The 17,537-nt window shown below is 39.7% G+C and overlaps 1 pseudogene; it reads left to right on the top strand.

The window, feature by feature from the left end:
- The first annotated feature begins 8,804 nt into the window (after positions 1-8,804).
- Positions 8,805-16,888, top strand: LOC111732875 (annotated as a pseudogene).
- Positions 16,889-17,537: the final 649 nt, after the last annotated feature.

Here is a 17,537-nt window from a genome sequence, read left to right as displayed (position 1 = left end):
TCTCTCTTTGTCTTTAACCTTTGGCATTTTAATTACGATGTGTCTTGTTGTGGGCCTGCTCAGGTTCATCTTATTTGAGATTCTTTAAATGTCCTGGACTGTGTGTCTATTTTTTTTCCCCCAGATTAGGAAAGTTTTCGGTCGTTATTTCTTCAAATAGGTTTTCAATTCCTTGCTCTCTTTCTTCTCCTTCTGAACCCCTAGGATGCGAATGTTGTTATGCTTGATGTTGTCCCAGAGTATCCTTAAACTACCCTCCTTTTCTTTGGTTTCTCTTTCTCTTTGCTTTTTCCGATTCTTTTTCTTTTTTCAATTGGGTATCTTCTGCTATCTTGTCTCCTAAACTGCTAATTTGATCCTCTGCTTCATCTGATCTGCTGTTGATTCTTTCTAGTGTATTTTTCATTTCAGTTATTGTATTTTTTTTTATTTCTGACTTTTTTTATGGTTTCTATGTTCTTTTTTATGCTTTACTGTCTCTTTGTTAAAGTTCTTACTAAGTTCTTTGAGCATTCTTATAACCAGTGTTTTAAACTCTGTATCTGGTAGATTGCTTGCCTCCATTTCATTTAGTTCTTTTTGTGGAGTTTTCTCCTGTTCTTTCATTTGGGACATATATCTTCGTTTCCTCATTTTGGCTGCCTCTCTGTGTTTGTTTATATGTATTAGGTAGACCTGCTATTTCTCCCAGTCTTGGCCAGGTGGGCTTATGTTGTTGTAGGTGTTCTGTAGGGCCCAATAGTGCAGTCTCCCTGATCACCTGAGTTGGGTGTTCCAGGAGTGTCCCTTGTGTGGTTTGTGTGTGCTCTCCTATTGTAGATGCAGTTTGATTGCTGTTGGCACATCAGTGGGTGGAACTGACCCTCAGACTGACTGGCTGTGAGGATTAGCCATGACTACAGTGTACCAGCTGTTGTGCCAGGGCTGACACCACAGAGTGGGGTTCACTCTGGCCCCTACTGAAACTATCCTTTGAGTGTGTCACTTGTGGGGCTAGTCAGGTAGTGCTCTGTTGTGGCTTGAGGCTGGCCTCCATCAGCATTGGTTCTGGGGCCCGAAGATCAGCTGCCGCCTGTGACTGGCCTGGGCCTACTTAGTAGGAGCTACAAAGCTATTCATGATTGGTTGCTGCCTGTGCTGGACCTGCAGGCACATGGGAGAGGCCGCACTGCTAATTGAGGCTAGCTGTCACAAGTACTGGGCCTGGAACCTCTCAGTAAAATGCCCAGGGCACCCTGAGGTCTGCCACTACCTGCCAGCAGCCAGTAAGGCTCAGCTTCTAAAAGAGCCTTGGGAAGTATGCTAGTTGGGTGAAGCAGGGTCTCAAGGAGTCACCAAGATGGAGTGAGTAGTGTTTATCAGGTTAATGCAAATTCAGATTTGGCATCAGTGCTGAGCCTGTGTCCACTCAGCAAAAGGCATAGAGTACATTTGAGGCCAACTGCTGTCTGCCTGGAGCCCACAGACTCCTGAAAGTTCTCCAAGAAATATTGTAATACAGGCCAGCCACCCACTGCTGAAAAAGACTTTGGCAGTGTACTAGTTGAATAGGGTGGGGTCCCAGGAAGTCACCAAGGTGGAACAAGTGGAGTTCACCAGGCCAATGCAGATTCATATTTGGCTATGTTTGGGAAGGATTCAACACAAGAAAGATGGAGCTTGCCTACCAGCTGCAGAAGAAGAGGGATCAACATAGAAACAGTGGTAATTGTCCCTCTAGCCCTCACCCTGAAGCCACTCAACTTGGTCACTCCCTGTGTGTCTCTGGCACCTCTAAAGCCACTGTCCTTCTGCCGTCCCTCTGCTGGAGCCTATGAGTGAGTGAGCCTGTGCACAGGTCCTATAAGAAGATGCCTGTGTTTCCAGTAGCCCTCTGTCTCAACTAGATGGATGAAATCCCCACTGATTTTCACATTTGGGTATTGTGGGGGCTCCTCTCTCCAGCACTGGTGCCCTGAGCTGGGGTATCTGGTATGGGGCTGGGACCCCTCTCTCCTCAGGGGGGAACTCTGCAGCCAAGATATTCCTCCCTATTCTCAACCACCACATATGAGTATGGGGCCAGCCCCATTTAATATCTCTGCCCCTCTTACCAGTCTCAGCATGGCTTCTGTTCAGCTAGACTTTGGATGGTTCTCCAGGTTGACTGTACTATAATTTAGTTGTAACTTTAAAGTGATCATGGGAGGAGGCAAACAGTGTTTACCTAATTGCCATCTCGACTGGCATTCTCTATAGACTTTGCAAATGGATTCATCTGTTGTTCTCCAATAGGTTAATAACCCTGCTTCTTTCAAAGTCGATGCTAAATGTCATACAACAAAATTGCAATTGGGTAAGTATCCTTTTAGTCTACTTATATTTATTTCTTAGGTTAAGAAGGCTTGGCCTTCTACAAAGAGGACCAAGCTGAGAATCACAGGAGCTTCTTGGCAGTAGAATGATCTGAAACAGCTTTAGCCAACTGGGTATAAAAAGTCTTCTGACAACTCTGCTAGACTCTTCAGATTAAATAGCAGTTTTTCAACACAGACCTCAACTCAAATGTGCCTTCTGATTATAAGGCTATTTCTTCTACTTTGGCTCGATCTGTCATGCTGTTTGGGCCAATGGGCTACTTTTTTCTCACACGAACAAAGATAAAGTAAGATACTTTCCTCTGATCTATAAGTATAGTTTTTGGTTATTGTTTAGGATTGATAACAATAAATTAAAGTAGCAGAATGCATGTAATCGTAACATGCTTCTCTCATTCTTCTCTTTTACCACCCCCCACATATACATCAAAATAGCTTATTAGCCATACAATGCTGTTCAGGAAAATGATTACATTTGGTTGTTACTCTGGGAGCAACAGTAACATAGCACTTGCAAAGTATATCCCTCTACCAAACACCTTTCATCAACAACAGCTACATATAGAAAATATATTTAAGAGCTAATCAGCCAGAGAAAACTTCAGTTGTTAATCAGTACATTTGCATATAATCAATTTCCAATTTGTCAAAATCAGAGAATTACTATCATGCTGTTTCTAGAATGCAAAATAGTTGGATGATTCAGAGAGGAATTGTGCAGAATTGTTGGTTCTGGAGAGTGTTGGAGGGGTCCTCATGGATTTTCAGTATTTTTAATTTAGTATTTTAGGTTTAGATGATTTTACACTTATATTTCAGTATTTCAAGATTTTCTTATTTTAGAAGTCTTCCTTTATATAAATATTTCTCAAATCATTGGAGACAAAACCCTAACTCACATGATTATAATGAGTAGAGTCTGAGACTTAGTGCTCTCTTGCCACCCACTACTTCCGGTGCCTCTGTATATGTACTTTCCAAAACAGGAACCTCCAAAATCTGCTAAAAAATCATAAATGCTGTCCTCTACATGCCAGCCTACTGCTTAAAGCCCAACACTTCTTCAGACATCTAAGCTGTCCAACTGATGACTTAAGAGGGAACCTAATTCTCTACCTCAGGTCCCATCACTACTATTATGTTCCAATTAGACTATTCTGTCCCCTGTCCCACATACTTATTTTGATCACGTTTAGTAGTTACTATAAAGCTAACAAACAATTATTTGCGACTTATTTTGCATCAGACACTATAGCAGATACTTTCATACTTTGTCCATTTAATCCTCATGACGACACATGATATTTTTCAAATAAGAAATGAGACTCAGAAACTTGTGACATAATAGTTAAGTGTTAGATTTTCTATGTCTCTAAAACTTTAAGCTTTTTCATTGAATGGTGTCCCCACACTCTTGGTGTATCTTCTCTGTTCAATTTCACCTCTGAGAATTCTACTGATGCTAAAGGCCCAAAACTAAATCTGCCTCCTCCTGAAACCTTCCCTTGCTCTTTAGATACATCACTCTCCTTGGAATTCATAGCACTAACTGACATTTAAGTACTATGCCTATGGTCTTGAACAATTTATGCATTTCATATGAGTTTGTAGTATTTTTCCAACTAGATTGAAAGCACCTTAGAGCAAGAGTCATGAATTGCCAGTGGTGTTTACTCAGTGTATTGCACTGAGTAGGTGCTGAATAGTTATCTGTTAAGGAACATGACACTATTAGATGTGTGTTTAATACCGTTCTTGCTGCAGTCTGTCTCCTGCAATTGAACTAATACAGGAAAATATCCAGATAGCTCAAGAGAAAGCTGACAAATATTTAACAAACAAAAGGAGTCATTCAGAGAGGATAAAAGAAAGAGTCAAGGCTTGGTAGTGCCTTAGAAACTTATACTTTCATTGATAATGATCATAAAGAATGAAAAGTAAAAAAGATCCATGATTGTAATCAAATGCTAAATGGAGATTAGGGCCAGAGCAATGTGACCATAAAATTGGCCAAGTCCTTCCAGGAAAGTGCCCACAATAAATTACTCTCTCTGAGAGCATCAATATCACTAGCCTACAAACACATATTTAGTACCTTCTCTGTATAAAACACTGCTTGGGCTGCAAAGTAGTATTAGAGTCTGCTTGAAAAGATTCTAAAACTTAATTGGCAAGAGAGAACATATATACATGAATACCTACAGAGGAGAGCTAAAAATATGTGCAAGCTAGTAGGTGGTCGGTGCTGGTGGAGCTCAGATGAGGGACAGACCCTGTGGGTGTGATGTTAGAAAGGCTTCACGGAGGAGATGAGACTAGAGTTGCACCTTGCAGTAAGCAGGACTTAAGTAAGGAATGGGTAATGGAAAGAAAATTCCAAGCACATGAGTTTAGAGCAGTGGTAGAGATCCATAAACATAGGAAATGGCCAGGTATGTAACATCCAGGCTCTGCTGCTTATATTATGACTTCATGTAACATCTACCTAGTTACATTACCTTTGACATCAGTGCACTGAGGCAAAACAAAACAAAACAAAACAACAAACAGTAGGAAAAAAATAAGTTTGTGGGTTACTAGTTTGTGACAACTGACAGGTAGGAGGAATCAAGGGATATGTGTCCAGCTTGGTGTTATAGAGAAAACAAGACTCACTGAAAACATGGCACTTGCCTTCAAAAAGCTAAATAGCTACTTTGAGAGCAAGACTGGCCCACTTGGAAATGTTTAAATTACTTTTAAAATCTAGTACAATCAATGCTAAATTATATTATTCTGACTATATAACACAAAAGTATTTTAGAAATTAAAAATCAATATAAAAATACATATCAGTATGGACACAGGTGTTTAGCAGAGGTAACATTACAGTAAATTCCCTGAGATGGCCCATCAAAATGCAAATCCAACTTCAGTTTAGGCTGAGCTTGCCCTGATTTCTTCTTTCATCATGCACCAGGCACTGAGAATCTCTTGGAAGAGTTTCAGAAATATTCAATTCTAAACTGAAGCCTTTTCGAAGAACAATTTCAAGGCTAGAGAAGAACCGTATGACCTGGCAGCTTGGAAAGTAGGAGAAGCTGGTGACGCCATTCTCCCTCTGGATTTCATTTCTACTGATATCCACCAAGTGAGAGACACCTAGACAATTTGCAGGATATTAAAAGTGATAGACACAGTCTCCCTGTAGGGGAAAGGGGGTTGCGAATCACAGAACTGAGTCAGTGTATTATTCATGAGGCATCTTCTCATTTTTTACAGTTAAATAATCCACAGACCCATCTTAGGCAGAAGCAGCTGTTCTATGCTGCCATTTAAAATCGTCTGAAAGTGTACATGTGTCTTATTTTCACAGTTCCTAAAATGTTACAGCAACACTGAATTCAGCTCCTGAGCTTGCTGAAAACTCCTCCCACACAGTTCTCTTCATCATCCCTGTGAGCTATAGGTAGTCATCGGCCCAATCAACATCTCCACAATGACTCAGGAGTGCAGGGATAAGATGATAAGGCTTGTTTGCCCCTAGGAACACTGTGTCCCCCTGGCAGCAAGTTGACTTTCTCAACTCCAGCGACCTCTGGAGAAGGAAATAATAATCTCTTCCAATGGCTAAAGGGAATGCAAAACCAGTCATCAAAGTAAAGTGAATTCAACCACTGAGAAATCAGTTGGCCAGTGTCATGTGTTGTTCTTTTTCTATGTGAGGAGAAGCACGGGAGTACAGTATCTACATGTAAGTAAAGAATTAATAAATGAATGAAATCATGGTTTTCTACAAACTAGGTGCTGGATTGAAATGGTGAAAGAGGCATCCATAATAACAAAAGCTACGATTATTAATGGTCGCTATGTGCCAGGCACTCTTCTAAGCACTTTTCCTGTATTACCTCATTTTGCCCTTACGAGCCTCTAAAGTACATGCTATTATTATTTCATCGTACAGAGAAATAGAGGGATTAATTAGCTTGCTTGACTTGACTAATAAGAGGGAAAGGTAGGATTAGAACAAGGCATTCTCTCTTTAATACGGTGCTCTGCAGTCAGATTTACAAAAACATTTAGGACACATATAGAGAAAGGAAACTATATATTCATTCATGTACCTTAAGGGCAGGGATCACAAGATGGTTTTTGATCTAGTGGGTGCTGGCCAGTGGCTGTGCCTGTGATTGTGGCCCGGTATGAAGAATGCTCTGAGAGTTGTCAGCCCAGGATACAAATGGGAGGACAAAAGAAGGGTTAGATAAAGTTTCCTGGAAGAGGTACTGCTCCAATAAATTTTGAAGCATGAGTGTAAATTATAATTGGAGAAGAGTATAGTAGATTGATTGGAAAAATTCCCATAATTATTCACTCCTCCTGTATCTTGCTCCTTGCAATTGACTTTAAAGCTCTTCTCAAGAAAAGTTTGAGTCTATTTCTCCATGTCTTGACTCTTGTAAATTGATTTGGCCAATAGAATGTGGTGGAAGTGATGTTGTGTAAGGCTTGGCCTCAAGAGGCCTTACAAGAGGCCAATAGCCTCCAACCATCAGATATAAAAGCAAACCTCTACTAGACCTGCCAGGTCCCAACCAAGTCATCAGTTGACTACAGAAACCTGAGTGAGCTCACTCAAGGTCAGCCAAGCCTGGCCCCATTTAGTGGAACTGCCCAACTGACCTCTAGCCTCATGAGAAAAAATCAAAATTTATTGTTGTATGTCACTGAGGTTCTGTGGTTGGTCGTTACACAGCGGTATTATCACAATAGAGGTAGCAAGTCCTCTTTTATAAGACCAAAACCAATGGAGTACAAACTGCATTGTAATCCTACCACACGTTGGTTGCTTTAGAAGAGTATAGAATTGTTCAATTGGTCCAGGACCGGGTTTTTCACACTTGACATTATTGACATTTTAGGCTCAATCATTCTTGTGGAGGACTGTTCTGTATATTGTAGGATGTTTAGTAGCATCCATGACCTCTACCCACTAGATGTCAAAAGTGCCTCCAGCTGTGACAACAAAAATGTCTCTAGACATTGCCAAATATCATTTAGGGGACAAAATTGCACCCAGTTGAGAAATGCTGGTCCAGAAATCAATGCAAAGAAGTTCAGTTACCAAATACCCAAAGTCTCCCTAATCCAGCAATCTTTTCTATAAGACAGTTCCAATCTGAGGCCCCATGTGAACACAAGTGCCTTTCATGAGAACATGTAATATTAGGGTGGCCAGAGCCAGGTGCAGCTTAAAAGAGAACTGCCACAGCTCATGTTAAAGCTTGCTCTAGGTGGGGCAGGTGCTGGTTCAGCACACTGTGTGCTGTTGAAATAATGAAGTTCAAAAGAAAAGAGAAACTAAAACGCAGGACAAAACCCAAGAATTACACAGGCCACCATGTAGATCAGATCACTTGTGTCCAAAGATTTCTTCCAACTTCCCTCTGACTTAAATTCTTGCCCTAGTGCTTTATTTTTCATTCTTAGACTGTTGTGAAAAAGAGCAATTCATCATCACATTCTCATACATACCTGGATATTCTACATGAGGGTTCCAATTGCAACTCTCCTTTTTTATCAGAGTTTCTTAATTTGGAGCCAAAAACAAAACAAAACAAAAAGCTGGTTAGCATTTCTCTTATTCCAAAGCTAAAGTTTAAATCAACATCTCTAATCATAGCTGCACTTCCCAGGAGCTAATTTTGACTCATGAGAGAATGCCAGATCCAGGTTAGAAGAACTTGTCTTAATACCACAGCTTAACACCAGAAGATGGAAGGCAGTGAAAGAAGGCTAAGCATTTGCTGACTTCTAACTCACCATTGACATGCATTTCATTGATAAACATACTTGAGACTTACATCCTTTGGGGCCTCAAACAAGTTATTTACCTTCTACAGGTTTCCATTTTTCTCTAATAAAAAATAATAATGGTAACATTTTACTTTTCTTGCCTTGCAGGAAAAACTGATAGATTAAAACACAGATAATATGTTTCACAAACCCATGAAACATAAAGAGAACATCTATTGAGAAAAAGAAAGGCAAATCAAAGTTGAAGCTATCTTGAATTCTAAATTTTCAGCATCTCGCAGGCAACTCTTCATTTTTATTTAGTTTCCCAGTGGAACTATGCCTAGACTTGCATTTTAGGAGTGCTTCAGAAAAAAAAAAAAAAAAAGGTGAAGTCATAGATTTTTGGCATCTCAGTGTTGGATGCAGCTAGACTTTATGAAATTTAACTATTAATTCGCTCTCTCTGTAATTCAATTGTTATGTTTCCTGTGGAGCGGTGGGGGTGGGAGAGTTGTGGTAATGGTTCAGCTTTGTGAACACAAGAGCCTACTAGGGTGGAGAACAGAGAAGTTTCGAGAGTTCAGATGAAATTCCCCTAAGGTTGTTTTTAGGAATTTGCCTTGAATCTAGATGTTAGATATGATGAATTAAACATAAGTTTCAAGAAGTATGGCTCTTTTGACAGAACAAGAAATGCAGATTGTCTCCATTGGCCAATGGCAAAGGATGCTCCAGAAGGTACCATCAAAGGCGGCAAAGCATTATCTGCAAGGCCAGAGTGATAACCCCAAAGAGTGCTCTGTCCCTTCAGGTCTATCTAGGCCCAGCAGGTGCTACTCAAGAACACTTGACACCACGTCAGGTCCATGTCCATAGAGAAGGCTATGGATATTAGACTGGAAAAGAAGAGGTAAAGTTTAGGCCCTTGCCCCTATGATGCTCATTGTCCAAAAACCTGTTTCCTTGCCTCTGCAAGCCTAACAAATACATTGAGAAGAGAAACAATTTCCACGTATATTGTGACTTTAAGAATTCACAACACTTTTTCATAAATTATCTTGTTTGAATCTCAAAGCCCTATCGTGTACATACGAGAAAGATAACTCAGACTTTTAAAATGAGGAAACTGAGGATGTCGAAGGCCTAGCCTGTGATCACAGGGCAAACATGCAGCAAATCAGGATTGGGACCCAGTTTTCTGACTCCAGACTTCAAGCTCTGTCACCCACATTTGCTTCTCTAAGCAAACCTGGAACATTCAAAAACATGACCTCTGGGTGATGTTTCCCTGACCCCAGCCACTGTAGCAACGATTCACTAAGAGTGAGTGGGGACTCACTATTATTCCCAAACCAGCCTTAAGGAACTTAGTGTTCATGGCAGTGATCTTCTCAGAAACTAAATGCAAACAGTTGAGGCAACAATGTCCCTTTCACTGATAATGACATGAATTCTCAATTCCTTTTAGTCCCATCTGTTTCTCTGGATATTGATGAACGTATGGTAAATAATATTGATAACGATTAACAAATTCTGATGGATTAAATGTGGTAAATAATACTAATAACATTTCACAAATCCCGACTGGTTAAATGTGCCACTAGACAGGTTTGCTGAGTATACTTGGGGGTTGGACTCTGTTGAAGGCTCCCAGGAGAGGGACTGAGTAGAGCTGAAATCCAGCTTGCAGCTCCCCTCACCAAGCCTTGTTCCTGGCCTATAGCTGTGTTCACCCACAGAAAGTGAACTTATTTTTATAATTCTGCACATCGATTAATTCGTGCTTCCAAAAGGTATTATCTGCAGAGAGGGCAGCTTATTCCTAATTCAGACCGAGGTGCCCTGCGGGCTAGCAGCAGCGTGGTACTACACCTATGATACTACATTTACCAAAACTCTATGGGCTAGATATCATTATCAGCATCATTTTATAGGTGAAGTAAGCAAAGCTTAAAGAGATTAAATGATGTGACCAAGGCCTCACAGCTGGAGCCACTCTACTGAATCCCATGAGGATAACCATGTGCTCAGGCTGCTTTCCCAAGGATGTTCAGTCCACCTTTACCTATGGCATGTCACGACTGTTCCCACACAGACGAGTTGCCATTGTGAGTGAGCTTCAGAAATTTAATTCAGGGAAGCCACCTCAAGATAATCATCAGAAAAACAAAAACAAAAACAAAACAACTACCCCCCACCCCTGCCAAAAATCTATTTAAATGCCTATGCTTGTAGAACTGAGCCAAAATCCTCAGGCAACAACTTTTCGTAGGTCATAAGAGTTTAAGCTTTATCATTCCTATTTCCCAAGAAAACTAGGGAAACAAAATGTGCCAATTTTCAATGCAATGAGGAGTTTTGGCTTAAGAAGATTTTACTTAAAAAATCAAAAGACCCTGGAGAGCAAAAAGAAGACTGGCTTCTTGATCCTGAAGTGCTGATAAGGCCAGGAAGGTTTGACCCTTCCTTCCAGATCCTCCCATCCCCTTTCTCCCATCTCCTTGATTAAACATTCTTCCACCTCAGCTGTTGTCATGGTAACGGCTTTAGTCACGTGGCTGTCACTTTAGATCTGCTTATGGAGCTGCTTGTTATTCTCACTCCAAAGCATAATGACAGCTCATTTAGAATCAATCAAACATTTATAATAGAGAGAGAATCAAGGAGCATAGTCTCTTAATTGAAATTCTCTGGTTTCTTGGCAAGGACACTAGCAGGGGGGAAATAACTCACAGGTGGGGGCTGGGGAGGCCATATTGTGTGGGGGAAGGAGTCCATTCTTGGAAGTGGGATAGACAAAGGTTCAAAGCCCGATTTCCCTGCTTCTTGCCATGTGTTCTAGGCAAGTAATGAAACCTGGCTGAGTCTTAATTTAAGAAGTTGTTGTGAGACTTAAAGATAATGAAAATAAAGCCTCGACCCCTAGGAAGGACTTAATAACTAGCAGCCATTATAAATGGGAGCATTGTAAAGATGGGCAGTAAAGTGAAACAAACAAAATCATGATTTAAGTCTGATAATAAGAAAATGGGATTATTTAGCCTAGCAGCTACTTTCCAGCAGAGTACTTTTGAGCGCAGAGATTGTGAGCAGTGTGAGGAGTAAATCAGGAAAAGTAGAACTATGGACAGCTATGAGGAAGAACTCATGAGGGTGAGCTTTGGTTTTTGTTTATTTTGTTTTGTTTTGTTACCAGAAATGTAACTAGGGGAATATCTTGCAAAATCTTCTCTATTGTTCTTTCTCCAATTGTGATCTCATCTTTATGGCATAGGTAGTCCTGCTAAGAGCCCAACAAAAAGTAGCCTGTAAAGTGCCTGGTATATACCAACCCCTTGTTAAACAGTTGCTGAATAAATAAATGGATAAAAGGTAAATTAGTTAATAAACCTAATGAGATCACTAGGGCTTTAGGAAAAAGAAACTGATATTAACACCCAATATCTTCCTTCTGTGTCCTAGTTTCTTACATCTAAATATATTTAATATTCTTTCTGGCAAAGGTATTTGGGGGGAAGAAAAGGCAGAAATGTCCAGATGGATCTGACATGAGTGACAATCCCCAGAAGTGAAAAAAGCTCGAAACCGATGACTAGACCTGCTCCCTCCAGACTGAGCCAGTAGAGTCTCATCCAACATTTTTCCATTTGAATTGTTTACATCCAAAAAGTGAAACTGACTGCAGTTGTCTTCTAACCTCCCACGGTCCTCTCGGCCAGCTCAAGTGGCTGATTGAGGCAGTGCTGGGCAGTGCTGGGCAGTGCTGGGCATGGCCACTGTGAGCAGAACACATCCCTACCTATGATCTGCCTCACTTTTCTTTCTTTCTTTTTTTATTCTCCAGCATCTTCCTCTTTTCTCTCCCTTTCCTTCCTCCCTCTTTCTTTATTCCTTCCTTTTCCTTTTCTTTCTCATCTTTCTTTGCCTATTCTCAGGGATTGATATTCGACATCAGTGTTACTCAGGACTGAAGAACCTGCTGCTTTTCTGCTAAAATAAAGTTTCCTTGTCATCGTGGGTCCCTGAAGACTCCAACTGTAGGCCCACTTCAAGATCTTACATGACCGCTCCATTTAAACACCACAGCAGCGAGAGCCAGAAATCCTTATGTGGATTTCTCTCCTTCTAAAAGTCTATCCTAAGTCATCTTGTCCTTACCTTACCTTATCCAAGATGACTCCACTCTCTCTTCCAAGGCTTTTGTTAGAGATTTGGCATTACAGAGTGCACCAACCACTTGCACCACAGTATCTGTACAGAATAATTTCAGTAAAGCCGGCTTCAAAGTTCATCTCTGAAATCTGTACCCATCTAAATTGTAGCTACTTGTGACTTCTTCCACAACTTCCCCAGTAGAAATGTAGCTTCTTAAACCTGTCATTGTTCTGCTTGTAACCCCCAAAGGCTCCCTGTTTTCCACCGGATTAAGTCCAAATGCTCTACCTGCCAAACCTGGCTCCATTTACTTTTCCAGTCACATCTTTGTCCAGATAAACCAGCCTTCATTCTACCTTTTAAACAGTGCCCCTTCCTGCCTCCTTGCCTTTGCTGTTTCTCACCTGTATTGCTTTCCCCTCTCCCTATCTCTACCTGTCAAACTTGGGGACCCTCTTTCTAGGCCCTACTTAAATACTTCTTCCCAGAAATCCTGCCCTAATTACCACAACATGTAGTAACTACATTTTTCTTTGCTATCCTATAGCTCCAATATGGTGTTTATACTGCCCCATGTTACAGATATCAGCTACCGTGCATTGAACACCTGTTCTGGGCCCTGCTCCAGAGAATTCACGTAAATTACCTTTATTTCTCACAACAATCCAATTTTACAGATGAAATAACAGATATCCTGCCCTAGGTCACATAGCTGGTAAATGATGGAGGTAGGAATTGAAATCAGATGTATTGGACTCCGGGTCACTTTCTAGTACATCAAGCTATCACTGAAGAGATAAGGCCTGGGACTCTTATTCACATTCATTCATTTAAAAGCATGTATGTGTGTAGAGCAGGTACCAGGCATGATGCTGAGAGTCTAGTGTGGGAAACAGACGAGTAATCTAGGGCTTAGGTAAGAACCAAGGTAGCAGACATGAATTAGCTTTTCCAATAACATCTATATATCTCATCTATGAGATTATAAACTTTATGTGTGTATATCCCAATTTGTTTTTTGCTACATGAGTAAATATTTCTTCTTTTAAGAAATGGACATAAGTTTCTATAGAACCCCTTGCACTTTCAGGTGTTATCTTTTTTGAGACTATTTAATTATCACTTTCTTTTTAAAAGTATGGAGGCTTAGTTCTGGAGAGGATAAGTCATTTGCCTAGAGTCACACAACAAAATGTGGCAGGGCCAGAATGAAAAGGCAAATCTTGGCCCCTGGCTGGGTTATTTTCTACTTGCCTACACTGTAGGTAAAGACTCAAGTTTCTTTGCTGCTGTCATGATAAGGCATTTTCTGTACTTTCCCTCCCTAAGTTAGTTGTCAACATTTAATTCTGGGTTGTTTCCAGGCTGGAGCCCTCAAGTTCAGTTCAACAGAAGCCTGTGAGTTGCAGTGAGAAATTTCAAATCTGACACTTGCCAGTTCCCATTGAGCTCTGGATGGGAAATGTCCCTTGCCTCATCCATTTTTAATGTCACAGCCAGTCTAGCGGAAGAGATCACCTCCAGGTAAAGTCATTCAGAACAAGGGTTTGTCCATTCAACTGAAGGCAAATCACAGGGACACTCTTACTCACTGGCCCCGAACTTGAGGGGGGTTGAGGCTTAAGACAAAGGCCAGTTTTCCCTGTACCTCTTCCTTTCCCATCTCAGGGTGGTCAGGCAAATCCCCAAGGTGACGAAGCCCTTGACAGAGAGCTTTCTGGGGTTCAACACCTGAGAACACTAGACTTGCAATTCTAGTCTTAGTTCTACAGCTGACTAAATTGTATAACTTTGAACCATTCATTTGATCTCTTATAGCCTCCCTTTCCTCATCTTTAGGAAGGAAATAATAGCACTACACCACAGCTTGACATGTGAGGACTAAATGAGACAATCACAAAAACACTTTGTAAACTATAAATCACTATGGAAGCATTAAGTGCCAAATTTTCAGGTTATGTTAGGCAAATGCCTGATTTCTCAGTATACAAAATGCTGGGGAGATGGGGTGTTTAGTATCTAGAAATAGAAAAAATAGACTTCATTGCAGGTGTCTGTTTAGATATGTTTCATAGCATCCAGGAAAGTTGTCATTCTTAAAGTGATCTGTTTTTCTTCATTCCCACAAAAACAGAGTAAGAAGAAATTGTTGTCAGTCAATAAACACATTCATTTATTCATTCCTTCAAAAAACATTTATTAAGCACCTAAATGCTAGGAATACAGAGATTAAATATATATAATGTATAACATATATTATATATAAATATTGTACATCTTTAATATATATAATTATATATATACACATTTAGAAAAATGTCTGAAAAGATATCCACCAAAAGGATCCTCCCTCCCATCTTTCCTTCCATCCTTCCTTCCATCCTTCCTTCTTTCTTTCCATCCTTCCTTCTATCCATCTATCTTTCCTTCCTTCCTTGCTTCCTTCTTTCCTTCCATAAGATAAATTTCACAAAACTCTATAAGTCCAGAGTGACTCAGGTATGGTTAGTTCTAGCTCAGTGGTATCTGCTGTGCCATCCTCAGGCTGCTGCCATTGCAAAGCCAAGACAGACACAAAAACATGACATTGACCAGCAGAAGCAGCAGATCTCTTTTTTCCTGTGGGACCCCATTTTTTTTAATTGAAAACGTTTCAAAATAGATTGAAGAATTCTCTTCATTTCTCCTTTGTCTGAATTGGGCCACATAGCTATCCTAAATCACTGGTAAAAGGAGCAGTATCACTGGTTAAGACCAACAGTTCTCGAAGCATTCTCCAAAGACTCCTGTGGGTCTAGCTTCAAATAAACTAAGATTTCCCCCCTTTTTCCATTCTCATGCTCTCACAAGTATACAGAAAGTACAAAAAGTTCATAGATATAAAACTAACACTTTCTGAGTTTTGATATAGTACCAAATCAGAATATCAACAATTATCTTTAAAGGTTATTAAAACACTCCTCTCTTTTCTAATCATCTATCTATGAGACCACATTTTCTTCATATATTTTTAACCAAAACAACATTTTGCAACAGATTAAAAGGGAAAGCAGTTATAAAAGTTCAACTGTTTATTAAGCTAGACATTAAAAAGATTTGCAAAAATGTAAAATGGTGCCACTTTTGTAACCAAATATTTTTTTAGATAATATATTATTATTTTTTTCATAAAAATGGTATATGTTTTAACCTGTGACAGATTTCTCATTGTTATTTTTTAATGAATTATACATATTTTAAAAATTCATTTTAACATCTAATACAGTAAACAATAATAGATGTGACCGACACAAACTAAAGCTCTTTGGGGTTTTCAATAATCTTTAAGAGTGTAAATGGGTTCTGAGATCAAAAAGTTTGAAAATTCTGACTTAAACAAGTCTAAATATGTCACTGCATCACATGTGGGATGAGGTAGACACCTAAACTTTGCCAGGAAGGAAGATATAGGAGAATAACTATTGGCAAAATATCCAGCGATGCCTAGAGCAATTGTTTCTGAATTCTGGGGTTATTGATTATTGTTATTTTTCTTTTATGTTCTTTGTATATTGTCTGAATTCTTAAACGAGAATATATTGCTTTCACGTGCAGAAGAAAAATCAATAAGGCCATTTTTACTTTAAAATAAATAGGAAATACAATGAAGAGTCAGATCTCTAGTTACAGAGGCAAAGAAGTAAGGATGGGTGTATTTGAGGTGTGACTTCCTCTTTGAAATCACTTAGGTGTGAAGAGAAGGGAAAAGAGTGGTAAGGCTGGGGTTGAAGAAGGTCTCAATTCTTTTAAACAAAAGAAATGGAAGCATAAGTTTATGCTGAGGGAAAGATCCAGTGCAGCGGGAGAGTAAAAGGTAGAAGAGAGGCATAGACAATGTATGAAGCAAGGTCCTAGGGAGGGGCTGCCCAGAACCAAGGAGGGGGCATCAGCTTTGGACCAGTAAAGGAGCCCTGCTCTTTCCAGAGGTGGGGGAAAGAGGACCAGATGAGAGCAAGGAGGAAAGTTTAGAGATGGAGCAAAGAAGTGGAGGGAGTTCTGATCAAGCAGCTTTTTAAAGATACCCATCTCAGAAATTGAAATGTTAAGAAGCACAAAAGATATAACTGTATGAGCCTTCTGGAAGTGTGCAGACTGATAATAAGGTGCCAAATAAAAATTCAGCAGGCACGCTCTTTTCCTCCCTGGCTGCTTGAGGGTCTGCCACCATCGTGAACATGGTAACTATCCAGACCAGGAAGTTCATGACCAATAGACTACTTCAGCAGAAACAAAAAGTCATCGATTTCCTTCATCCTGGAAAGGCAACAGTACCTAAGACAGAAATTCTGGAAAAACTAACCAAAATGTGAAAGACTGCACCAGATGTCATCTTTGTATTTGGATTCCAAACCCATTTTGGTGGTAGCAAGACAACTGGTTTTGGCATGATTTATGATTCCTTGGATTATGCAAAGAAAAATTAACCCAAACATAGACTTGCAAGACATGGCCTGTATGAGAAGAAAAAGACCTGAAGAAAATAGCGAAAGGAACACAAGAACAGAATGAAGAAAGTTAGGGGGACCGCAAAGACCAGTGTTGGTGCTGGCAAAAAGTGAGGTGGAGATTGGACAATAGAAAGAGTAAAGATTTGTCATTGACTTTAATGTGTGGCGATTGAATAGATTTTTCATGAGAGGATTAATAAACTAAGAACTTCTATGTGAAAAAAAAAATCAGTAGGTACAAAACACCACTTATGTGTCATTCAGGAAATTGAAATAATGCCTTGATATGCCATGCTATTTATGTAGACAGATTCATTTCACTCTTTTCCACCTTAAATTTTCAAGTTACATAGGATTTTGAGTTATTTAAACAATATTAACTCAAAAAAGGGGGAAAAAAGTAAATGTCAATGCTGAAGTCTTCCAGTAGATCTAAAGCAACATAAAATGAAGGAAATATTAATGTGATTGATAAGCTAATACAGGATTCAGAAAGCTAAGACTGTAGGACAAATCCTGCCCACAACCTATTTTTTGTTGAGAATGGAGAGAGTTTTATGTTTTAAATGTTGAAAAAAATCAAATGAAGCATGTTTCATAGCATGTGAAAGTTACATGAAACTCAAATTTCAGCGTTCATAAAGTTTCTTTGGAACACATACATACAAAAAAATTAATAGGAATTTGCAAGCATGATAAAAAAGTAAGGTAATTACAGGTTCTAGAATTTTTATTAATAGATATTGAAATCTGGGAGGGC

Source organism: Pteropus vampyrus, unplaced genomic scaffold (assembly GCF_000151845.1).
Source record: "Pteropus vampyrus isolate Shadow unplaced genomic scaffold, Pvam_2.0 Scaffold502, whole genome shotgun sequence".
NCBI classification, from domain to species: Eukaryota; Metazoa; Chordata; class Mammalia; order Chiroptera; family Pteropodidae; genus Pteropus; species Pteropus vampyrus.
This window is presented reverse-complemented; position numbering and strand designations above follow the sequence as displayed.